We start from the raw sequence: 26,010 nt of genomic DNA, 5'->3' as shown, positions 1-26,010 counted from the left end.
TGTGCATCCCACATCTGGTAAACAGTACAAAATAAAACATTACTTGACTTGTACCTCCACCTATGTAGTTTATGCTCTTATTTGCCTCTGTAAGTTACTATACATTGGTGAAACCACTGGCGAATTCAAAACTCGCTTTAATCAGCATCGTTATATGATCCGTATATCTAGTCTGGATCTTCACTTTTCCTGCATCTTCCTAAACATTTTGTCGAATCCGGACATCACGAACACGATTTGAAATTCACTTTGATCACATTCCATCCCCGATAACGGGGAGGGGATCACACCACTTTATTACTTCATTAATGCGGAGCGAACTCCAATGGATCTGTAAACTTCAATCATTACGTCCGGGGGGGCCTAAATGTTCATTTTTCCATCACTCACTATGTACATTAAAATTTCTCCAGGCTATTTTCCAGTTCTATGTAGAGTATCCGCATTTTGGAAATTAATACAATTATTTATGTATATGCACATACACTTGGCACCACTTGTTTGTATTACTATTTGTATTTATTTTATCTTTTTATTTTTTTAGAGACGGAGCTGGAGCTTTACCTTCCTTCCCTTCAATACTGGAGCCACAACATTTTCTTTATCTGGACACGGAGAAAACTACACCAAACTACATGATATTATACTTTGGAAAAGTTCCCAATGCATTTCTATATATACTATCTCTGGGTGGACTCCATACATATCCATTGCTTTTGGATCCATATTTTGAATGTTATTGCGAGTGAGTGTGTGTGTGGGGGGGGGGCTTGGGTTCACTTGGGGTGCCTGGGCGGTGACTGTGGGCAGTCCTATTCGGGATCTTCTGCAGCCTCCTCCCTGCCCCCCCTGGGACTGGTTCATATGAGTCCCACTGGTGGCTAGGTTAACTCCATGGGATGCCCTTGGCCCCCTATTAATATGCTTGCTTAGAGTGGGACCCACTTTCATTAATGTATTTCAACTATAGCGAGTCCATTTGTCCTCATTCATTATGGCCACCGCAGCTTCAGTCCTCACTCTGCGTGCGCTACTATGCTGTGGTCTTTCGGCTCCTCTGCTTATCTGTAGTTTCACGGCGCATGCATGCGCACATAGTGCCATTGTTTTCCAGTAATGGCGCCGATCAGCGCACAAGCCGATATCTCCATTTGCTCCTTTGCTCCGTCTAAATTGTAAGTTGTGCACGTGTTCCACATGTATATACACCTGATGCATTTATATTATGCGATCATCTTTATTGCACTGTATTTTGGAAATTGATACTCCATACGGAGATATGTTTTGTACACTTAACTAATTAACCAATCATTGCATGTACTCTGTACTTGTTCTTCACATATATACCACGTCATTTCCACTTGTTACTTGCTTGAAGAAGGCTGTAATTGCGCAGCCGAAACGTTACCTGTTTGCTACGGAATAGCAATTGCTTCCTGTGAGTGCGGCAGTGTTTTTCCTATTGCTGTATTGTATGAGGATTTGCGACCTGATGCTTCAGCCTGCATGTCTACTTTATTTACTCCTATTGGAGTGCTGCTTCTCCTTTGCTTCCATATCTATCTATCTATCTACCAAAATAGAAAAGCTGCTACAGCACACAGGAGTAGTGAATTCAAGTAGTTTTATTCCATTCCATAGCAATGTTTCAGCCGCCCATGCGGCCGCATGGGCGGCTGAAACGTTGCTGTGGAATGGAATAAAACTACTTGAATTCACTACTCCTGTGTGCTGCAGCAGCTTTTCTATTTTTGTAGATACCTGTGAGCTCCTGACCTGGGCTTCTGCCGCTTGCACCAACATCCTGCCATATTGATGTGTTGCTCAATCTGGACTTCTGTATCTATCTATCTATCTATCTATCTATCTATCAATCTATCCAATTAGTACAAAAATAAAATAAAGATTGTTTAAAACTATTTTGTGCAGTGCTGCACTGAATAAACTCAATTGATGTGTGTATATCTTGGGTATGACCTTGAGAAAAGGCAAGGCTGTTGCAGGACATTTTGCTCAGCACAAAATTATTCAGCGACTGTCAAGCAAAATTACTTTTTTAAGCTCTTGATGCTTTATAAAGGAAGCGTTATCCAAATTTAAAAGAGCTGATTCATGAGGGGCTGTGTGGGCACTACTGTAGGGGAACCAACCTCTCTTATTGTTAAAAGGGCTCTGCAGGGTTGAAATATAGCAAATGGCTAAACGTCTTTATTTGCCTGCTGTAATTTGGTGACGTAGTTTGGGAAGCCCATTGATATACAATGTCTATAAACTTCAATGTATGTAACCCCCTCATAGACTTGTGATATGCACTTTCTACAGTGGGCTCCTGGATTTGGTAACCAAAAAAGATAAACATGTGAATATATGCGGAAACAAATAACTTACACTTTCACGCTCCAGTTTCTATGATCATCTCAAACAACTTTTTGGAATGTAAAAGTCAAAATATAAGTTTGTCCTGTTGCTGGACCCCCAATTATCAGTTGTAGTATAAAAGTGTCCCAAGCAGCAAGCAATACTTCTGAAAAGGAACGGGTTGTCCTTAAAACAGGATGTGCTCAGTTCTCACAGTTAGGATTCATCCACACTTACAGAAAAACCTGTACGTGTGAACGTACCCTTACTGCACATTGTGCAATGGAAATTTTTGACTTAGGTAGTAATAGCCAGAAGCCCCGTAAGGTATTAATAGTAGTAGCCCCCATAGCTAGTAATCAGTAGCCCCCTTAGGTAGTTATCAGTAGCCCCCTTAGGTAGGAATCAATAGCCCCCTTATATAGGAATCAGTAGCCCCCTTAGATAGGAACAAGTAGCCCCTTTAGATAGGAATCAGTAGCCCCCTTAGGTAGTAATCAATGAAAAAAAACATATTTACCTGGCTCCTGCGTGGTCCATGACCTCTTTTCATCTGTCTTCTTCTCAGGTCTGTATTCTGGCGCATGATGATGATGTCATTCATGTGGCGGAGCTCAGAGGATGGAAGCCCGGGCCTCTTGCCAGCACCTGCATAATGTGAGCAGCCACAAGAGTGATCGACAGGGTGAGGAGCCAATGGCTCTTTGCTCTGTCAAACAGCCGAGCCCAAGCGACGTATTGAACCAAGTTTCCTGATGAGAACTTCACCCTGATGCACACCGGACCTGGTATCTTGTCTATGGCCAATGCTGGACCTAACACAAATGGTTCCCAGTTCTTTATCTGCATTGCTGACGGAAAGCATGTGGTGTTCTGCAAAGTCGTTGAAGGCTAAGAAGTTTAGTGCTTCCTGGACCAGCCAGACCTGGAAGCAGCGGTCCCCTGCTTCTGTGCTCCAGGAACTGCAGGGGGTGCAGTGGGGGGCCTGGGCCTACTACTGAAGTACTGGCTGTACCCCCTGATGGCGGCCCTGTGTCCACTTAGTCTTGCGGTTAATAGGTGACGCTGTTACAGATGTGTCAGCTTGCAACAGCATTCTTTTCATTTTTGGTGATGTTTTTTCTAATTCTCTATTTTGCTATCTATATTTTAAAATAATCCTAGATTTTTAGCAGTTTCCATTCTAGCCACTAGGCCTAAAGCTAAACTGAAACTCACAGTTCTGTACAGATCACTTCCCAGCATTACAGACAGGATTACAGTTAAAAGTTACTTCAGTGGATAGATAACAGAAAAACACACAATAGCTGTTGCTCACAGCCCAGCCTCCCCCTCACTATTGTATGAACTCTGTGAAGGCACCAAGTATTTTTAGACACCTTTTTCATTCATGCCAATGGGAAAGCTTTAGTCTATTTTTGTTTAAGTTCATGGACATTGCCAGAATTCTCAGTGGAGTGCTAATAGCTTACAAATCCTCACACACCACTATGGTGTTCCCCTCAAGGTCAAATCTTGCCCCTTTGACCTAATCAGAAAATAGAAATAGATTTAGAAAAAGAACATATTTTAGTATTTGGCTCTAATGAGTAAAAAAAAAAAAAATACAAGATGGAGGATACCAAGAAGAGGAATTACTTCATAACAAGAGAGAACAGAACATTACACAAGATGAACCACTGCACACATTAATAAACATTAATAGTTAATACAGCACCACCTGCTGTCAGTTCAATATACTTCCACCAGAATTTAATAAGTCTGTAGCTTACAATAAGTCAGTTCTTACAAAAATAGAAATAAAGAAAAATATGAAGACACAAAAAAGCAAAACAGATATAAATAAAGGGAGAAATTCAAATTCTGGGAGTTTCTTCTGCTTCCCTGAGGATAGGAAGAACAAAGGATTCACACCTCAGACTTGGATATGGCCCCCAAAATGTGAACCCATTTTAATTGTCCATATTTTATACCCTCTTTGGCTCAGATTTCTGGGGACGTTTAACAGTTAATCAGGCAAAACAAGGAGCTTATGACTAAACACAGACACATTCTTTAATTCACCCATGATTCCTTAGTTTCTGATGGTATATATTAATTTGTCATTTTTTTGAATTTGCATAGGCCTGTCCTACTGTTGGCTGTTAACTGTTGGTGATTTTACAACAGTGGGAAAATGGCATAACAGCTGTCTACAGATGGGCAACACTTCTAGTTCGACTGGTAACCCCATGTCATGTCTTAAAGCTCTTTTTTACAGGGTTTAGCAATGACTTACAGAAAAGGTACTTTGCATTCATTCAGCTTACACAAAATGTGAATTACAAGCCACAAAAACAAATACATAAAGATCACTTCAGCCTCAAAGTCTTGACACATTACTTTAAGTTTCTGAAAATGTTACTGTGAAAATGGCATGAAGGATAGTAGATGCCTTAGGCAAAAGGTCATTCCATTTCCTCGTCTCCTAATGTATTTTCCGTAGACATCATGTGAACAGGCCATGGTAAATCTTGCATACCAATATTTATAAATATATAAAGCAAAAAAAAGCACTTCAGAGTAGATGCAATTTTATATATTTTATCTATCTATCTATCTACATTTCTATCTCTCTATCTATCTATCTATCTATCTCATATCTATCTATCTCATATCTATCTATCTCTCTATCTATCTATCTATCTATCTATCTATATCTACCTATTTATCAATCTATCTATCTATATCTACCTATTTATCAATCTATCTAGCAGAAAAAAATATCTCTCCACGGCACCAGTTGCTGCTTTTTGTAATGACACTTTTTATGGAATAAATCTACCCTTTTTTGCTACATGGCGCCGTGGAGAGATATTTTTTCTAAGGATGACCCCCTGACCAGGGTTCCAGAATCAGTGGGTACCTGGATATTTTTATTTCTTCTATTAAATTGGATGTGCTGTTCTTCTACTACTTCATCTATCTATCTATCTATCTATCTATCTATCTTCTGGATCAGTGTTTCCCAAACGCAGTCCTCAGGTACCCCCAACATGTCATATTTTTAGGACTTCCTTAGTCTTTTACAGGTGATATAATTATGGTTCATGCATAACGCTACACCACAAGTGTTCTATGTATGGAATATCCCCATATCCATATCATGACCTGTTGGGTAATATTTGAAGATTAGGCTTGGGAAAAACAGATCTAAATCAGTGGTCTTTTTAAACTATGGCCCTCCAGATGTTGCAAAACGACAACTCCTAGAATGTCCGGACAGCCATTGGGTTATAAAAAAGACCACTCGGGCTCCCCATACCACTCAGAACATAATCCTGTCCTGCTGCAGCATCATCTTTGTGAAAGTGAGGGTGGGGCTGGCATTCCTCTGTGCTCACTCCTTTCTATTAGACTTCTGTCTGAAAACAGAGAGGAGGGGGTTACAGAGCAGCATATAGTGATTGAATGTAGAGACCCAGCACAGCACAGCAGACATAAGGAGGAAGTGAATGCATGGTGAGTGAGGGCAGGCTCAGTGCTTGCCTCAGACATGCCACTTCCTACAAAAGCCAATTAAGATTGCTAAATGAATGGGTCAGAGCATCTACAAAATGGCAGGTCTTATGAGGGGGTCCCAGGTTTGTACCTAATGAAAGTGGTCCAAAGATGGATGATGGGCACCCCATAATCAAATCTAATCCATGGAGGCCAAATCTTATAATTTACAGGATTTAAAGGATATGCTGCTAATTCTTGGTGCCAGACATCACGGGACACCTTCATCAAGGCCCATGCATTCTGAAAAGCATTTGACAAGCAATTCTCCAAATCAATGTCTTTAAAGTTTATGCTTCCTTATTATTACTTTAACCCACTAGAGGTCTCCCTTAAACGGAATTTGTAGTTCACTGTCCCTTGTTAGGTGTAGACCTCTTTCGTAAGAGAGACACTATGAAGAACCTTCCGGAAGTGAGGGTTGGGCAATGTCTGTCACAAGCTGCTCCTGTCTGCTCCTACACCCAGGGTCTCAGTTCGTGTACTGTAAGTGCCTCAGCTCCAAAAACAGGATATCTGAAGTTGCATGCACTGTAAGTCAGCTCAAGCTAAACAGAGAACTGTACTGAGAGGAGCACTAAACTGGTGGGGGGAGGCACAGCTGGGAAATTAAAAACAGAAAAGCACTTATCTATATTGATGGCTCTAGAGACACAAATAAGACCAGAGATTTTTTTCCAATTTCTGTTACAATTTAATTAAATCATAATGTATTCACAGAATGATATATGTTTTGTGAAAATGGATAATACCCCAATAAGTTTTTTACATGTTACATGGAGTGCTGTCCTTTAGTGCTCGAGATTTCCTGTGTGCAGCTTATTGTAAGTGGGAGTCCCTTTTACTATAGTAATTATAATGTATTAATTGAGCAAGTTTTTTATGCAAACCACCAATGTCTAGCCATTTCTCAATTTCACAAATCTGTGCTCAGTTTTACGTGCACTAACCTGTAGGTACAGACAGACAGTGCAGGTGACACTGATGATAACAATACTTACCTGGTCTCGTTCTGTGCTCTGGTTCCTCTGCAATCTTCTGCCAGCAGCAATTGCATCATGAAGCTCCACCCATGCTCCAAGCCAGTTCTGAAACAGAAGATACGGGGGGGAAGATTGCAGAAGAACCAGAGCACTGAACTAGACCGGGTAAGTATTGTTGTCATCAGTGTCATCTGCACTACCTGTCTGGACTGACAGGTTAGTGCAGGTGACAATGATGACAGATTTCCTTTAAAATAAGAAATACAGTCATAGCCCTAAATATCAGACTACCATTGTGCTAGCATTCCATATTGACATCTACAGTGTAAGGTAAAACTACATAAATATATAGTATTAAGGGCATGCTATAGTCAATGGCTATCAATATTAGCACATATAATGTATTGCCGGCTATTTGAGGGTTTTGGCTAACACAGGCTTCTTATATTAGCCAAAGCACAGAACTGATGCATGGAACATGACTCTGTAACTTTATGAGAACTCGCCATCAGCTTCCTTTCAGTTTTAATGGCTGTGACCCTGGGTTGCAGGCAACCAACCTCACACACCTACCCAAATCAGTTCATTAAAGAGACCCCAATAATACAATATGACAAGATTGGGAATTTGTGATTTAAACACTTCTCCTCAAACCAAACTCAAACCAAAATCTTTAGATATATTCCACTGTGACAACAAGAAGAAAAAGGAACATTACATCTCAGGTCAGCCCTCAGGGAGCCACTAATAGACCACGACTTGTTCTGTGTCCCTTTGGAAGCTGAAAGGTATTACTGAAAACACCAAGAGGTACAATTACAAGTGCAGCTCGCATGCAGACTGACCTCTATTACCCAAGGTAATGAATATTTGCTAGTAATTCTTTAACTTTTTATTATATTTATGGAAATAGCATAAAGAACTACATCTCAAATAATTTCCATTTAATTCTATAATAAAGTTTATTTTATTTTGGAATCTCTTCATTTAAATGCTATATGTTGGCTGTAGGCTGTCCAGCAAAGTCACTTAAAGGGGTACTCTGCCCCTAGACATCTTATCCCCTATCCAAAGGATAGGGGATAAGATGTCTGACCGCTGAGGTCCAGCTGCTGGGGACCCCCGTGATCTCCCTGCTGCACCCGGCGTGCGATTAGAGCTTCGGGTGCAGTGACGGAGGCTCGTGATGTTACGGTCACGCCCCCTCAATGCAAGTCTATGGCAAGGGGGCGTGGCGGCCATCACGCCCTTCCCATAGACTTGCATTGAGGGGGCATGGCCGTGACATCAAGAGCGGACATGGCAGTGATGTCACGAGCCTTCGCCCCGCATCGCCAGTAATCCGGCAACGAACAAAGTTCACTTCAGGCATGTCTGGGGTGCCGCAGCCAGGATCAGACATCTTATAAGGGATAAGATATCTGGGGTGGCGTACCCCTTTAAGGCTTTTATCAGGTTTGAGGTACGTTTTTAAATCAAGGGTCCCCCTGAGAAAAGCTCATGCTAAGAAGCCCCTTGTGACCAACTGCAGTCGACAGAGGAACAGCGATGTGCATACCCATTCCCTCCAGTGCTGCAAGCAATGAACTGAATTTAAGCCTTTAACGACCATGGATGTATATTTATATTTACGTCTGTGGAAAGCTCCTGTAATGTGAGGTGCGCTCAGAAGCTGAGCGCGCATTGTAGCTGCTTGGTCCTGGTTGCTATTAGCAACCAGTACCCGCGGCTAATACCGGACATCGCCGATCGGGTTGATGTCCGGTATTAACCCTTTAGATGCCTCAATTAAAGTTGATTGTGGCTTCTAAACCAGGAGAAATCACTGCCGATTAGCTCAGTGGACTTGTTCGTGCTCCAAACAGCTGAGAGGACAGCGGGAGGTGCCTTACCGTGCTACAAGCCTGAGATCCAAGCAATCAAGCGCAACCTGAGCAATCTGAGCTATCAAGTGCAGATTACACTGGTCAATGTATTGCAAGTAATAGTCCCCTCTGGGAGCAAAAAAAAGTGTAAAAATTAAAAAAAAAAAAAGGGAATACCTGCGATTTAACCCCTTTCTAAATAAAAGTTTGAATCACTCCCTATTTCCTATTTAATAAAAAAAAAATGAACAAAATGAAAATAAACATATTTGGTATCGCCACGTGCGTAAATATTCGAACTATAAAAATATAATGTTAATTAAACCGCACGGTCAATGGCGTACACGAAAAAAATTAGCCCTCATACCGCCCTGTATGCTGAAAAATAAAAATGTTATAGGGGTCAGAAGAGGACAATTTTAAACATACTAATTTTGGTGCTAGAAGAAGTTATAATTTTTTTTTAAAGTGGTATCATAAAGAAAAACCTATATAAATTGGGTAACATTGTAACCATATGGACCTACAGAATAAATATATGGTATCATTTTTACTAAAAAGTGCACTGCGTAGAATCGGAATCTGCCTAAATTTATAAAATGGTGTTTTTTTCCAATTTTGTCCCACAAATATTTTTTTCTGGGTTCGCTGTAAAATTTTCGGTGAAATGATTGATGTCATAAATAAGCCCTTATATGAGTCAGTAGGTGCAAAATTGAAAGTGTTATGATTTTTAGAAGGTGATAAGGAAAAAGCGAAAGTGCAAAAACAGAAAACCTGTGGTACTTAAGGGGTTAATGAATCCCAATTCTCCAGTATCTAGAGGCAGTCATCATATATCTCTCAGGCTCCAGTTATGTCTTCAGATCGTGGGCTCCATCTTGGATTATCATAATATAGTCAACAAAGAAAAAAAAATCAGCATTATTGTTGATGTGTCTTTATTATCTTTTTATTATTATGCTTCAGTTAATTTTACTTTGTGTAGTGTACAAAATAAATGTCCTGTTCCAACCTGGAAAGCATTAAATGGGTACTCCGGTGAAAAGCAATACTTTTATGTAGGAGAAGGGTCTGAAGACCTGCTATGACTACTATCAGCAATTTATTTAGGATCTGGGGTACAGATTTAATCAGGGGTCTGCAGTATGAATTTATTTAGTGGACTGTGAAATAAAAAAATTTCAGTGGTCTGTGAAATTTAAGGAGAAGTACACCGAACGAAGCGGCGGCCATCCCGCCCCTTCTATATATCTCTATGGGAGAGCCATCTCTAGCACTCTTTAAAGATATATGGAGGGGGACTTCATGTGAGTCGTGACGAGCCGCTCCTGGGGAGAGCCGTGGCCCTGTACAGGAGATCCAGGGGGGTCCCCGCCGTTGAACCCCCTGTGATCTATAACTTATCCCCTATCCCACTATCATGGGGGGTAAGTTTTTCCCCATGATATATATATATATATATATATATATGTATATATATATATATATATATATATATATATATATATATATATATATAGGGTGGGCCACTTATATGGATACACCTTAATAAAAAGGGAATGGTTGGTGATATTAACTTCCTGTTTGTGGCACATTAGTATATGTGAGGGGGGGGGAAACTTTTCAAGATGGGTGGTGACCATGGTGGCCATTTTGAAGTCGGCCATTTTGAATCCAACTTTTGTTTTTTCAATAGGAAGAGGGTCATGTGACACATCAAACACATCTGACACATTGGGAATTTCACAAGAAAATCAATGATGTGCTTGGTTTTAACATAACTTTATTCTTTCATGAGTTATTTACAAGTTTCTGACCACTTATAAAATGTGTTCAGTGTGCTGCCCATTGTGTTGGATTGTCAATGCAACCCTCTTCACACACTGATAGCAACACCCCAGGAGAAATGCTAGCACAGGCTTCCAGTATCCATAGTTTCAGGTGCTGCACATCTCGTATCTTCACAGCATAGACAATTACCTTCAGATGAAGCCAAAGATAAAAGTCTAAGGGGGTCAGATCGGGAGACCTTGGGGGCCATTCAACTGGCCCACGACGACCAATCCACTTTCCAGGAAACTGTTCATCTAGGAATGCTTGGACCTGACACCCATAATGTGGTGGTGCACCATTTGCTGGAAAAACTCAGGGAACGTGCCAGCTTCAGTGCATAAAGAGGGAAACACATCATCATGTAGCAATTTCACATATCCAGTGGCCTTGAGGTTTACATTGATGAAGAATGGCCCCACTATCTTTGTACCCCATATACCACACCATACCATCAATCTTTGTGTTACAACAGTCTTGTTTTGCCCATTCTGCAGCACCTGAAACTACGGATACTGGAAGCCTGTGCTAGCATTTCTCCTGCGGTGTTGCTATCAGTGTGTGAAGAGTGGGAGAAGTGGGTTGCATTGACAAACCAAAACAGGTCAGAAACTTGCAAATAACTCATGAAAGAATAAAGTTACGTTAAAACCAAGCACATCATTGATTTTCTTGTGAAATTTCCAATAGGTGTGTCACATGACCCTCTTACTATTGAAAAAACAAAAGTTGGATTCAAAATGGCCGACTTCAAAATGGCCATGGCGGCCATTTTGAAGTCGGCCATTTTGAATCCAACTTTTGCCACCACCCATCTTGAAAATTTTACCCCCTCACATATACTAATGTGCCACAAACAGGAAGTTAATATCACCAACCATTCCCATTTTATTAAGGTGTATCCATATAAATGGCCCACCCTGTATATATACATATATATATATATATATATATATATATATATATATATATAGATATATATATATGTCTTTTAATTTATTCAACGGTGTTTGGCGTGAATTTATTCAGTGGTCTGAGGTATGCATTTATGAATTGATTTAGGTGTCTGGGGATGGAATTTACTTTTTATTCTGAGGTCCAATTTCTTTTGTGTTGCTCTTAGTGTGGTAATGACTGTATAATTGGGTTATTCTGTAGTCCACGTTTATTTTTTTTCGTGCATAGTTATAATATTTTGAACGGACAAAGAAAGTGACCAAAGTAAAGCATATTTGCAGCATATTTTTTTTTCAATATCTAGTGGAAGGTAATATAGTATTTGCGCTGGTTTGTGTTCCAGGGCTGCTTTTTAGTCACAGTCTGGCCGTAAATGTAATATTACAAATGTTAATTCAAATAAGCTCTCTGTTCTGATTCATAGAATCACAGAGAGAATATAATTTATATTTGATGACTATACAGTACAGTATACAGTGGGGATCAAAAGTTTGGGCACCCCAGATAAAAATTTGTATTAATGAGCATAAAGAAGCCAAGGAAAGATGGAAAAATCTCCAGAAGGCATCAAATTACAGGTTAGACATTCTTATAATATGTCAACAAAAGTTAGATTTTATTTCCATCATTTACACTTTCAAAATAACAGAAAACAAAAAAATGGTGTCTGCAAAAGTTTGGGCACCCTGCAGAGTTAATATCTTGTACTGCCCCCTTTGGCAAGTATCAGAGCTTGTAAACACTTTTTGTAGCCAGCTAAGAGACTTTCAATTCTTGTTTGCGGTATCTTTGCCCATTCTTCCTTACAAAAGTCTTCCAGTTCTTTGAGATTTCGAGGCTGTCTGTTACGCACTGCTCTCTTAAGGTCTATCCATAGATTTTCAATTTTGTTGAGGTCAGGAGATTGTGAAGGCCATGGCAAAACCTTCAGTTTACACCTCTTGATGTAATCCCCTGTGGATTTCGAGGTGTGTTTAGGATCATCATCCATTTGTAGAAGCCCTCCTCTCTTTATCTTCAGCTTTTTCACAGATGGCATCAAGTTAGCATCCAAAATTTGCTGAAATGTTATTGAATACATTTTTCCTTCTACTCCTTAGATGTTCTCTGTGCCACTGGCTGCAATACAACCCCAAAGCATGATTGATCCACCCCCATGCTTAACAGTTGGACAGAGGTTATTTTCATAAAATTCTTCAATTTTAACCTCATCGGTGCACAGAACTTGTTTCCAAAATGCATCAGGCTTGTCTATATGTTCATTTGCAAAGTTCAAACGCTGATTTTTGTGGAGAGAATGTAGAAGAGGCTTTCTTCTGATGACTCTTCCATGAAGACCATATTTGTACAAGTATCTCTTTATAGTGGAATAGTGTACCACAACTCCAGTGTCTGCCAGATCTTTCTGGAGGGATTGTGCAGTCAAACATGGGTTTTGAATTGTTTTTCTCACAATCCTGCGAGCTGTTCTGTCTGATATTTTTCTTGGTCTTCCAGATCTTGCTTTAACTTCCAATGTTCCTGATGACTGCCATTTCTTAAATACATTCCAAACAGAGGATATTGACATCTGAAAACATTTTGCTATCTTCTTATAGCCTTCTCCAGCTTTGTGAGCGTCAACTATTTCCAGTTTCAGATTTCTAGACAACTGCTTAGAAGAACCCATGGTGCTGATTGTTGGGGCAATGTCAAATGAGTCTGGACATTTAAAACCTTTGAGATTGACATCACCTGGTCTTCCCAGATGATGGTTGAGAACAATCCATGACACTGGCAGGTCTCAGCTTTGCAAAGGGGGCAGTGCATGCTATAAATTCTGCAGGGTGTCCAAACTTTTGCAGACGCCATTTTTTTTGTTTCTGTTATTTTGAAAGTGTAAATGATGGAAATAAAATCAAACTTTTGCTGACATATTATAAGAATGTCTAATCTGTAATTTGGTGCCTTTTGAAGATTTTTCCATCTTTCCTTGGGTTCTTTATGCACATTAATACAAATTTTTACCTGGGGTGCCCAAACTTTTGATCCCCACTATATACTAATGTTTTTAAAAGTTGGAGCTTAACTAAAAATTTTAAAATTAACTATATTTATAGATGATTTTTCTTCAGCAATTTACTTGTTTAACTATTTACAAGCTATTCCCATTGTGATTTTTCATTTTATAGCTATCTCCAATCTAATCGGAAACAAAGCACACACGGAAGCAGCAGTGAAAATAATCATCTGCTTATTCATTCCTCAGAACAAGATTTTTATTAAATTTAACCCCTTAACAAAACAGGATGTAAATGTATGTCCTGATGCCCTGGTACTTAATGCACCAGGACATATATTTACGTCCTATACATGAGCAGTGGACCGGTGCTTGCATCATGCATGGCAGGTCCCGGATGCTATAAGCAGCCAGGGACCCGCCGATAATGGGGGACATCAGCGATCACGCATAAAGTGCATACAGTGTTTAATGCTGAGCTTTGGCTCAGCATTAATCAGTGTTATCGGTGCTCTGCTGCTCTAGCCTGCAGAGCCTGGCCAGAGCTTCAGAGTACCGATCGGACGGTGAGGAAGCAGGTAAGGGCCCTCCTACTGTCCACTCAGCTGATCAGGACATGTGATTTCACTGTGGATGTTCCTATCTGCTCTGTTGGGCTACCGACACAGTTAACTCCCCCATTTAGACAGGCATCGGTCCGATCGGCAATTTCCAGCATCAACTGTGAGTCCTGAATGCTGATAGCAAAAGGTAGCTTGGTTACAGGGGTTTGGAGCATGCTCACAAGCTTCTGATAGCTTGTGAGCACGCTTCAAACCCCCGTAACGGGACCAGGGCATACAGGTACACCATTGGTCCTTAAGTACCAGTACACAAGGGTGTACCTGTACGCCCTCCGTCCTTAAAAGGTTAATACATTATTATTTCCAAATACTATTGTTTCCAGTGTTCAGAATCAACTGAAACTAAGAAAATACAGGCCTTGCAGATTATCTGTCAATCCAGGAGAAAAACAGGACAAAAGTACACACAGTATGCAAGAAATATACTGTGTACATAGACTGCATCTGTCACCTGTAACCTACATACATGTCAATCATAGCAATAGGATTATGTCCCTGAGGATCTACAAGCATCCTGTCTGTATGAACATGTAAACAGAATGTAAACAATCCTCCCCTAAGAGCTACAACCCTTGTTTTACTGCTTGAAAGCATAGGAAATAAACACAAGCACCTTTGCAACTAGTTTTGATTAAAACTAATCTACTATTTTGTGTACACAGGCCCTATGCTGATTTACATGGTTACAGACTACAAATACACTTTATGTATGGTCTAATCCTAAAGTCATATGTAAAAGGTGCCAATACACATTAAGGTGAAAACACACAATTTGGTAGGCTACAACTGCTTTTGAAATTCTGCTATTAACCTGTATTTTTAATACTTGCCAGTTCTTTCTATTTAGCAATTAGGATGTAATTACTAAAACTATAAAGTATTAAATCAATACAACTGCAACACAGCCACAGTGTAATGCAACCATACCGCAACACAACACAACCACAATGTAATACAAAACAACCATACCGTAACATAACACAACCGGATTGGGTGCTTTCACCCTTAGACTGGACGAATGTCTGAAGAGTATAGTGGCCTCCTGACTAGTGTTGAGCGGCATAGGCCATATTCGAATTCGCGAATATTCGCGAATATATGGACGAATATTCGTCATATATTCGCGAATATTCGCATATTCGTTATATTCTCGTTTTATTTTCGCATATGCGAATTTTCGCGTATGCGAAAATTAGCATATGCGAAAATTAGCATATGCGAAATTGGCATACGCGAAAATTCGCATATGCGAAAATTAGCATATGCGAATTTTCGCGCGCCAGTCTCACACAGTAGTATTAGAACCTTCTTTACACCACACAAGCTGGAAGCAGAGAGGGATGATCACTGTGATATGTATTGTGAAGAAAAAAACAAAAAAATACCGAATATTCGTAATTACGAATATATAGCGCTATATTCGCGAAATTCGCGAATTCGCGAATATGCGATATTCGCGAATAATATTCGAATTGCGAATATTCGCGAGCAACACTACTCCTGACTATCCACTTACATATTAAGCCAAGGAAGAGAAGGATCAGGCTTGTTTAATTTCAATGCCCAATCCTTTGGTTTTCTCTAGAGATAGGCCACCCCAGAATTTGGCAGCGGTTTACTCTTCTCTCCCCATGAACACTCAGCTGAGCCCAGGGCACATTTGTATAGGGGAATTGGGGCAAAAAATGTGTCCAACAGTTATTGGAAATACTTCAAACATATACCCCCAAGGGAAGATTTAAATATATTTGAAATATGGCATGTATCAGAATAGTCTATTAACTGCTTTGTAAAAAAAAAAAAAAAAAAAAAAATGCCACACAGTATATGGTTTTGCACTGTACTTTTGTAATTTTGTATTTTCACTGGCCCTATTTAATACAGTTAACAATGCGGTATGGTGATCCGAAGTGACACTTGTTTAACATGTTAGTAGGGCCCTTATGGATATATTCATTATACAAGCAAGGATCATTGCAAATTTTCCACCAAATGTACAATTAAATGCAATTTTTGTACAGTCATTAAAGAGGTACTCCATAGAAAAAGAAAAAAAGAGTCAAATCAATTGGTGCCAGAAAGTTAAACAGATTTGTAAATTACTTCTATTTAAACTTCTTAATCTTCTTCAGCTGCTGTATGCTCCAGAGGAAGTTGTGTAGTTCTTTCCAGTCTGACCACAGTGCTCTCTGCTGCCATCTCTGTTCATGTCAAGAACTGTCCAGAGCAGAAACAAATCCCTATAGCAATTCTCTCCTGCTCTTGACAGTTCCTGACATGTACAGAGGGGTCAGCAGAGAGCGCTGTAATCAGACTGGAAAAAACGACACAACTTCCTCTGGAGCATATAGCAGCTAATAAGTACTGGAAGGATTTAGATTTTTAAATAGAAGTAATTTACAAATCTGTTTAACTTTCTGGCATTAATTGATTTTAAAATAGATTTTTTTTTCCTGCTGAGTACCCCTTTAAATTAACAAGGGATTACACCTGACTGTAGAATGAGTCCATAACCACTGAGATACTTCCATAGGAGCTGTGTGCACAAAATTGTATTCCTTTATTTGGCATACATTGGTGTAGTTATCTAAATTATTATAAAGGTGCACATACTACATAACTGAAAATTTTCCCTATGCTCAATTTATATTCAAAACTTTATTCCTTATGTTTCCAGTTGGCTCAAGGAAGAGTCTGAAATAGGGGATGGATAGAATAATCAGGAGTGATAGAAAGTGCACAAATAATACTGACCCAACTGTTGTTTTATCTGAGCATGAGGATCCTGCAAATATAAAGTGATGACAGCTGCTAGAATAAGGAAAACCCAGATTAAAATGACAATGCAGAATTAATCAGATTTCCTTGAGCTTTGAAGTGATCTTGGGATGAATAGTGTTGGAATCTAGAATGTAAGGAGGGCATGACTCCATAACATCTGTTCCTACTAAAGGTTAGGTCACATTCAGGACATCTGTATACTAATGTATAGATGATCTAGAATGCAAAGTCCGTAAAACTGATAACATATTGTGATGCTACCTGTTGTATACAATGAGACAGGTGCAGACCGTGACATATGGGGGAGTCAAGACAAATCAGAAGGGATTAGGGTAATGTGATCAGACTGCTCTTATGGGGTCAGTGTGCAAGTCCAAAGCTAGAATGTTAGCTGAGAATGAGACGACCAATGAGAACGGGTTTATTGTTAACCACGCAAAATAGGAATTTTTACCTTTATTGGTTTTTTATTGCAGGTACCTTAGGAGCTCATAATAAAGACAGTTTACAGTAAATGCCAGTGTATGCAAAGTCTACACCACGAGTAAGTGCATATCATGACAACTGTTTAGGACGGTCATATTAGAAGGGTTAATGCTCTGTTTCCCTTACATTGGAGATACATTAGTTTGTCACTTTGAACTGAATCGTGTATGTAAACTAAAAAATGAGCAGTGAAGAGTGATGACATTTACTTATGTACACTGCTCAAAAAAATTAAGGGAAGACTAAGAAAACACATCCTAGATCTGAATGAATGAACTAATCGTATGAAATACTTTCATCTTTACATTGTTGAATGTGCTGACAACAAAATCACACAACAATTGTCAATGGAAATCAAATTTATCAACCCATGAGGTCTGGATATGGAGTCACACTACAGGCTGATCCAACTTTGATGTAATGTCCTTAAAACAAGTCAAAATGAGGCTCAGTAGTGTGTGTGGCCTCCACGTGCCCGTATGACCTCCCTACAATGCCTGGGCATGCTCGGTGGCGGATGGTCTCCTGAGGGATGTCCTCCCAGACCTTGACTAAAGCATCCGCCAACTCCTGGACAGTCTGTGGTGCAATGTGGCGTTGGTGGATGGAGCGAGACATGATGTCCCAGATGTGCTCAATCGGATTCAGGTCTGGGGAACGGGCGGGCCAGTCCATAGCATCAATGCCTTCCTCTTGCAGGAACTGCTGACACACTCTAGCCACATGACGTCTAGCATTGTCTTGCATTAGGAGGAACCCAGGGCCAACCGCACCAGCATATGGTCTCACAAGGGGTCTAAGGATCTCATCTCAGTACCTAATGGCAGTCTGGCAAGCACATGGAGGACTGTGCGGCCCCCAAAGAAATGCCACCCCACACCATTACTTACCCACCACCAAACCGATCATGCTGGAGGATGTTGCAGGCAGCAGAATGTTCTCCATGGCGTCTCCTGACTCTGTCACATGTGCTCAGTGTGAACCTGCTTTCAACTGTGAAGAGCACAGGGTGCCAGTGGCGAAATTGCCAATCTTGGTGTTCTCTGGTAAATGCCAATAGTCCTGCACAGTGTTGGGATTTAAGCACAACCCCCACCTGTGGACGTCAGGCCCTCATACCACTCACATTGAGTCTGTTTCTGACTGTTTGAGTGGACACATGCACATTTGTTGCCTGCTGGAGGTCATTTTGCAGGGCTCTGGCAGTGCTCCCCTTGCTCCTCCTTGCACAAAGGCGGAGGTAGCGGTCCTGCTGCTGGGTTGTTGCCCTCCTACAGCCTCCTCCACATCTCCTGATGTACTGGTCTGTCTCCTGGTAGTGCCTCCATGCTCTAGACAACACAGGAAACCTTCTCGCCACAGCTCGCATTGATTTGCCATCCTGGATGAGCTGCACTACCTGAGCCACTTGTGTGGGTTGTAGACTCCGTCTCTCTACCACTAGAGTTAAAGCACCACCAGCATTCAAAAGTTACCAAAACATCAGCAAGGAAGCATAGGAACTGAGAAGTGGTATGTGGTCACCTGCAGAACCACTCCTTTATTGGGGGTGTCTTGCTAATTGCCTATAATGTCCACCTGTTGTCTGTTCCATTTGCACAACAGCATGTGAAATTGATTGTCAGTGTTGCTTCCTGAGTGGACAGTGTGATTTCACAGAAGTGTGATTGACTTGGAGTTACATTGTGTTGTTTAAGTGTTCCCTTTATTTTTTTGAGCAGTGTAGTATAGTGCCACCTTGTGTACATAGTGTTTAGCAATAAGCATGCATCCCTAATGGAGTGCTGAAGGATACACATGATAAGTTAAGAGAAAATATCTATCTACTTGTTTAAGAAGGAGCAGAGTCTCTGAAGTGACATGGCAATATAGCTGAGAGGACATATTGTTAGGATCGGAACGTTGGAATGGAAAGTAAGAAGGTAATATATTGTCAGCTGTCAGGGGGAGAAGGAGACGGATTCTGTCCAGGGCCTGCTCCCAGCAGTACAGGCTAGCAATGTTAATTTTATGCTAGAATTCTGCAGATTACTTTAAGTTGGTAAAGTGGCTGGAATTCTGCAGAAAATATGGCACAATGTGGTGGGCAGTGGAGGTTATTGTGTCTGATGGGGCAATGTGGGAGCAGTGTGCACTGAAGAGGTATTGTGTCTTGCAATATGTGGGCAATGAGCAGGAAACAGAGGGATATTGTGGCTGGAATTATGAAGGCGTTTTGGGGCATGCTGGGGGGGGGGGGAATTAGATTGAGAACATGGGGGCAATGTAACAGACACTTGGTGGTGTTGCTGCAGATATGGGGGCATTGTGGTTTAGAGTGGGTTGTGTGGATATTGTATTTGGAAATGAAGGTGGGGCATTCTGGCTGACAATAGAGTAGCATTGTTGTGAACACTTATTGGGGTGGATTGTGAGGGTGTTGTTGCTAACAGTATGGGGGGCTGTTTTAAGGCTGCTGTTCTGAATGTTACCCTGATGCCCATGTCACAGTTTAGGTTGTACTTACTCTTCTCCTCCTAACCTCTGAAGAAATCAGCAGACTGAAGCCACCATAGGGGCACAGTAGAGTCTCCATGGGAGGGAAAAGTGCACAGGAAATAGTCAGGGGTGGCCTGATGCAAAAGTTCTACTTGCTTCTAAAACGCATATGTTTTGTCTATAAAACCCAGGAGCATGGTCTCCCACACACATATGTAAAACAGACCAAATGTAGTCACTTGTCAACAACGTGTGGCCTCTTGAAGTCAGCGGGAGCAGGGTAGGTACAACGCAGTATATGACACAATACAATTTTTAAGGTATCCTAACATATACTGGATACAGGGACCCAACAATGTGATGGAGAGCAAATGTGTATTAATGCACTTCTGTGGATGTAAAACATACATGGTGGTTGCAGTTAATTGAGTCGGTAAAGTGCAGAGCTGTGTATGTATATGTGTGTGTACAGTGCAGGCTGTGTGTGTGTATACTGTAAAGTGCAGAGCTCTTTGTATATTGTGCAGAGCTGTGTGTGTATATGTGGTGTCCCGGTACCATATTGCATACCGTACCTTGTATGGTGGTCCCCAAAGTCAGAGTTACTATGCTCAGGTAGGGTCCCCCAGATGGGACAGCCCCTAGTCGCCTCTCTTCTACTCTAATTTTGTAGCGTTTCTATTTAATAATATATATTTAATATAATGCATATTAGTGCTTACCTTGTTGGCGTCGCAGGACCTTTGGTCATGTGACCATGTTGATTCCTCTATGGTATGTTAGAGGACCTTTGGAGGTCCTTGGGTCACATGCTACCCATAATTCTATGTGAAGGTGATTGACAGAAGTAATGGACCAATTAGCTCTAGTCGAGCCCCTGCCCATATAAGGGAGCTATAGCCAATTATCGCTCTCTTGGGTTGCTGCTCTCGGGAATGCCGGACTAGCAGGACAGATCTGCGCAACTTTCAAAGACACGCTAGGCCAGAAAACCTACCGGCCTCAGCCTAAACTAAACCGTGAGTTCTAAACTAATCCCCGCTAAAGCTAGCATGACAACTGGACCTCAACTAAATCCCCTAAATCCAGTGGAGCAGCACATATCAGTCTACAGACTCTAGAACGCTTAAGGTCCCAACCACTGTCAATCTCCAAGAGACTTTGCATGTATAGAGACTGTTCCATTTATGCATAAAATCTTCCGTAAAGTTCCAACTGTTTTCAGCAAACTCTCCGGTTATGGACATTCAATTATTCTATACCTCCCTATCGCTCCTGGGTAAGGGTGGCAGTAGGACAAGCATTACAGAGGAGCCCTCCCCCTGGGGTCATGAATAGAAAGGGTTAACCAGACATCCTTTAGTCACCGCACAGCTACACCCCATATACCCTACTCCCCCAAGCTATCACATAGCTTTTTGGCGTCACGAACAGGATACGGGTGTGTGCCTACAGCTGTACTCCCCCTATATAAAGGACTTTATTAATGTGTTACGAAGCACCATCTAAGTGTACGGAATCATGTGGATGGTGCCGCGTGCAAAGGGCACATGCGAAAAGTAAGGGGCGAGGCAAAAATGTATTGGCTGCAGAAATGTGTAAAGTGAGAAGTGAACATATGCTACAATCCTCTGGTCCGGTCAGCAATGCAAGAGTGAACCTGCTGCCGGAAAAGCGCGCGAAGAAAGCCCGCGCTGCGCCATGACCCGCCCCTGGGCATGGCTACCAAGTAAATGTGTCGCAGCCAAAAGGGAATTTAAATTCATTGCTGTTGTTTCCGGGGGGAACGGAAGTCAGGGCTGCACCGGTGACATCCCTCCGACCGGCAGCCATTTTGGAGAAGCCCATTATAAAAGGAGCCCTGCACAGCGACCTCTTCAGTCTGCACAAGGGAGATATGAGAGTACAGACATGGCGGAGAGCAGCGTTCCACGTGGCGTGAGCACCAAGATGGCGCTGGAGCAAAGGAAAGTTGCGGCGGTCACAGCCCAACTATTCCACGAGCTTGCTGACCGTCTGCAGCGGTTGTCAATGGATGAAGAGGGGGCCTGCAATCTTCCCCCACTGCCCGATGATGACGATGACTGGCCGGATACCCCTCCAGGGGTATTCGCTGGGACACCTGTAACATCTTCACCGGGGAGACTGTCCCCTCATTACTGGACATGGGGTTCGTGGGCTGAGATCCCGATGGAGGAGTCTTCTGTAAGTACCTCATCAGAAGCTGCCTTCACCGCGGGGATCCCGAACAGCTACCTGAGCTAACCGGCTTTGGTTTACTTTCACTTTAGATCAACTTTGAACGCCGCGTCTAAAGGGTTAATAGCGCACAGCACCGCGATCAGTGATCTATTATACACGGGTCCTGGCCCGGGCTGAGCCCGACCCGCTATGAAGGCTGTGGCCCCGAATTATAGACAGGGAAAGGACCCAGGACGTACCGGTACATCTTTGGTCCTTAAGAGGTTAAGTGGTTACCACTAGGCTTGACATTCACCTGGGTGCTGGGGTTATTCCTTAGCAAATGCGTGGTTGCAGGATTAGACTTGAGGCCTCTCACAGACTCACTTCAGGTTTTCTCCAAACTGTACCACAGCTGAATCTCTCTCCTCTTCTGAACTGAACTCTGAACTTCAAACCCACTATATAAGGGTTTATTTCGAGCTTTCCCATTGGGCAGATGTCACATGGTTCACCTCATACACACTCCCCTAATAACAAGGTCTCTAAGAACAGGGATTTAAGCAACAGGTACCCAAAAAAATGTCAATACATTAAAGGGGTACTCCGGTGGATAACTTTTTTTTTTTTTAAATCAACGGGTGCCAGAAAGTTAAACAGATTTGCAAATTATCCAGCAATAGAAAGAAATACACCGGGCAACTCTCCATTTGATGCCTGTGTGTATTTATTGGATAAAACGGTACATCAGTGCGGCAGACGCTCGTGCAGGGATGTTTCATAGCCTGTGAAACATCCCTGCCCGAGTGTCTGCCGCACTGATGTACCGTTTTATCCAATAAATACACACAAGCATCAAATGGTGAGTTGCCCGGTGTATTTCTTTCTATTGCTGGATATTGTGTCTGAAGTGGACTGCTTTTTTACTCCACTGTGAGAACCACCTAGTTACTGTGTGAACGGAATTGCTGCTGGAATCGATCGGATCTATTGGAGCGCTTGAGCCGGGCAGTGCCGGGTATCTATTGTGTGGACTGTGTTAGATTTGCAAATTACTTCTCTTAAAAAATCTTAATCCTTCCAGTACTTATTAGCTGTTGAATACTACAGAGGAATTTTTTTTGTTTTTGGAACACAGTGCTCTCTGCTGACATCTCACGTATTTTAGGAACTGTCCAGAGCAGCATATGTTTGCTATGGGGATTTTCTCCTACTCTGGACAGTTCTTAAAATGGACAGAGATGTCAGCAGAGAGCACTGTGCTCATCATTCAGCAGAGAGCTCTGTGCTCCAAAAACAAAATAATTTCCTATGTAGTATTCAGCAGCTAATAAGTACTGGAAGGATTAAGATTTTTTAATAGAAGTAATTTACAAATGTGTTTAACTTTCTGGCACCAGTTGATTAAAAAAAATAAAAGTTTTCCACCGCAGTACCCGTTTATTTGGGTGGTGGGTTTGACTAGCGTACATCTTATTTATCAAGAAGGAGCAGCAGGATGAAGAATTTTGCGCAGCTTTGCTGTGGTGGGAAAAGATCTACCACATACACTTTTTCTAGACGCTTGTGAGGGAGGGAAGTAGACACTTTCCCGGGTCCTGAATTTGGCAGGTTAGGGGTTTTTACTTACTTTCACAGAGCTGCCGGGACATTTTTACTTGCATTTTAGACGCTACAATCAAATTTGATTGCGGTGTCTTAGGGGTTAAAGCCGGGTATCACTGTGATCGGTGATGTCTGGCATTAGAGATGGGTCCTGGTGGCAGATCGCCACCAGGACCACCCAGCTATGACCTGCACTCAGCTCCTGAGCGCGTGTCATAGAAGGGGAGTGGGGCGCTGTCGTCCACAAGAGGTTAAAGGTTGAATTGTGGAAGGTAGAAATGATTCTCATGCCTACTGGTAGGTGGTGTAGCTTTGCGCCTAAAAAAGTACCTTTGCGCACTACATGGTGACTTTTGACAAAAGTCGCAAATGATAAATATGTGATCACTGTATGGTCAAAAAGACAAAGTTCTACAGGTAGGAAAAAAGAGTGAAACTGTCTATATCAAAAGACGCATAAAAGTCGCTAAATATGCTGCTTGCGCCTGAACTGCGCCAAAACATAGTAAAAAAAAAATGCTCTAAAAAGTAATGATAAATCTCCCCCATAGAGTCCTGAATAGTGCGGGTCCAAGACGGACACTGAAGGCAACATCTGCTACACAGGATGAGCAGTATGCTATATTCTCTACTGGGTCACCACACATAAGCCACCAACTTCTTTTATTGGCCACATATTTTTCCTTAAAGTGAAATGCTTTGTACAGAAGAGAAGGCATCTGCTCATTGAATTCATTATTTCTTTTCTGACTCATCCTTGTTCCTTGGTGTTTTCCTCCTACAGCTGCCCTAATATGTGAGGCAGGGTATATATGAGGTAGGAGGATGATTTCCCAGACCAAGTATGAGTCAGATTGTTTTATCTCATATCATTTTCATTTAATACACTATGAGACTTTATACCAGTAATTAGTCTGTAAGAAGAAAATTCAGGAGTAAAAGTTATGTTTCCATCTATAAAATAAACAATACAATAATAAAACTTTGTCTGTTTCTGCCCCCAAAAAAATCCCAAACATCAGGGACATGGGAAAGTTCTGATCATAAGGCTGTGGGAAATTTAGGGGAATTCTTCAGGCCATTCCACCATCCATGATCCATGCTTAACAAAATATCATAGCAGATTATAGACAGGCCTTCAGATGGCATAGTTTTGGTAGTGAAACTTCCAATACAACTATGCCAAATTTAAAGGGGTACTCCGCCCCTAGACATCTTATCCCCTATCCAAAGGATAAGGGATAAGATGTCAGATCGCCGCGGTCCCACTGCTGGGGAGCCCCGGGATCCCCGCTGCGGCACTGCGCCATCATTACAGCACAGAGCGAGTTCGCTCTGTGCGTAATGACGGGCGATACGGGGGACGGAGCAGAGTGACGTCATGGCTCCGCCCCTCGTGACATCACGGCCCGTCCCCTTAATGCAAGTCTATGGGAGGGGGCGTGACGACCGCTGTGCCCCCTCCCATAGACTTGTATTGAAAGGGGCGGGCCGTGACGTCACGAGGGGCGGAGCCGTGATGTAACGATGCTCCGGCCCCTGTACTGCCCGTCATTACGTGCAGAGCGAACTCGCTCTGTGCTGTAATGATAGCGCAGTGCCGCAGCGGGGATCCCGGGGCTCCCCAGCAGCGGGACCGCGGCGATCTGACATCTTATCCCTTATCCTTTGGATAGGGGATAAGATGTCTAGGGGCGGAGTACCCCTTTAAGGTATATCCATAGTCAGTAGGTCCCATCTACCAACTGAAAAATTAGCTCCTGTGTCAACATGGGAGACAAGTAGGAAAGAGCTGGACATATGGTTCTGTATCTATCTAGATATTATAAAGCTGAGTTCCACAAACATGGCTCTGTACCCCATTTTCACTGATAAGCAGTCATTATAGAAAATATGGGGGGTATTTATCAATTGTGCCCTTTTTTTTCACTTTGGTTTTCGTGGACATGCACCAAATTTATCATTTGGTGCAAGTTGTTAGTAATTTTGGCTCAAATGTTGAAATCAGCTGTTCACAGCGCCTTTTACACAGAACTTACCGCCACAGAGGACGCGTATTTTACCCTGTAGAGCAGCCATTTCGGAGTCCCTCCTGCAGCATATCAGCAAGCGACATGAGGTATTTTTATTTTGTGGGGTTTATAGCCACCATGTGAAATGGATTTTATTTTCAACTTAGGTAGTTTTTTTTTTTACTTTAGTGCAGTGGTCTTCAACCTGCAGACCTCCAGATGTTGCAAAACTACAATTCCCAGCATGCCCGGACAGCCATTGGCTGTCCGGGCATGCTGGGAGTTGTAGTTTTGCAACATCTGGAGGTC

At 41.9% G+C, this 26,010-nt stretch overlaps 1 protein-coding gene across 2 annotated transcripts in view; it reads right to left on the bottom strand.

Annotated features, from left to right (window-relative positions):
• The window catches only part of NEURL1 (neuralized E3 ubiquitin protein ligase 1), a 314,024-nt gene that overhangs the window by 236,708 nt on the left and 51,306 nt on the right, over positions 1–26,010 (bottom strand). Inside the window, exon 1 of one of the 2 annotated variants that reach the window (XM_056529696.1) lies at positions 6,900–6,951. The exons of the other annotated variant lie outside the window; for it this stretch is intronic. The gene's annotated coding sequence lies outside the window, so the exon portion shown is untranslated. Of the gene's footprint in view, positions 1–6,899; positions 6,952–26,010 lie in introns of those variants that run through there. 2 annotated transcript variants of the gene reach the window in all.

The sequence above is a fragment of the Hyla sarda genome, chromosome 7 (genome assembly GCF_029499605.1).
Source record: "Hyla sarda isolate aHylSar1 chromosome 7, aHylSar1.hap1, whole genome shotgun sequence".
Taxonomy (NCBI): domain Eukaryota; kingdom Metazoa; phylum Chordata; class Amphibia; order Anura; family Hylidae; genus Hyla; species Hyla sarda.
Note: the sequence above shows the minus strand (reverse complement) of the source record. Positions and strands in the feature narration are given on the sequence as shown.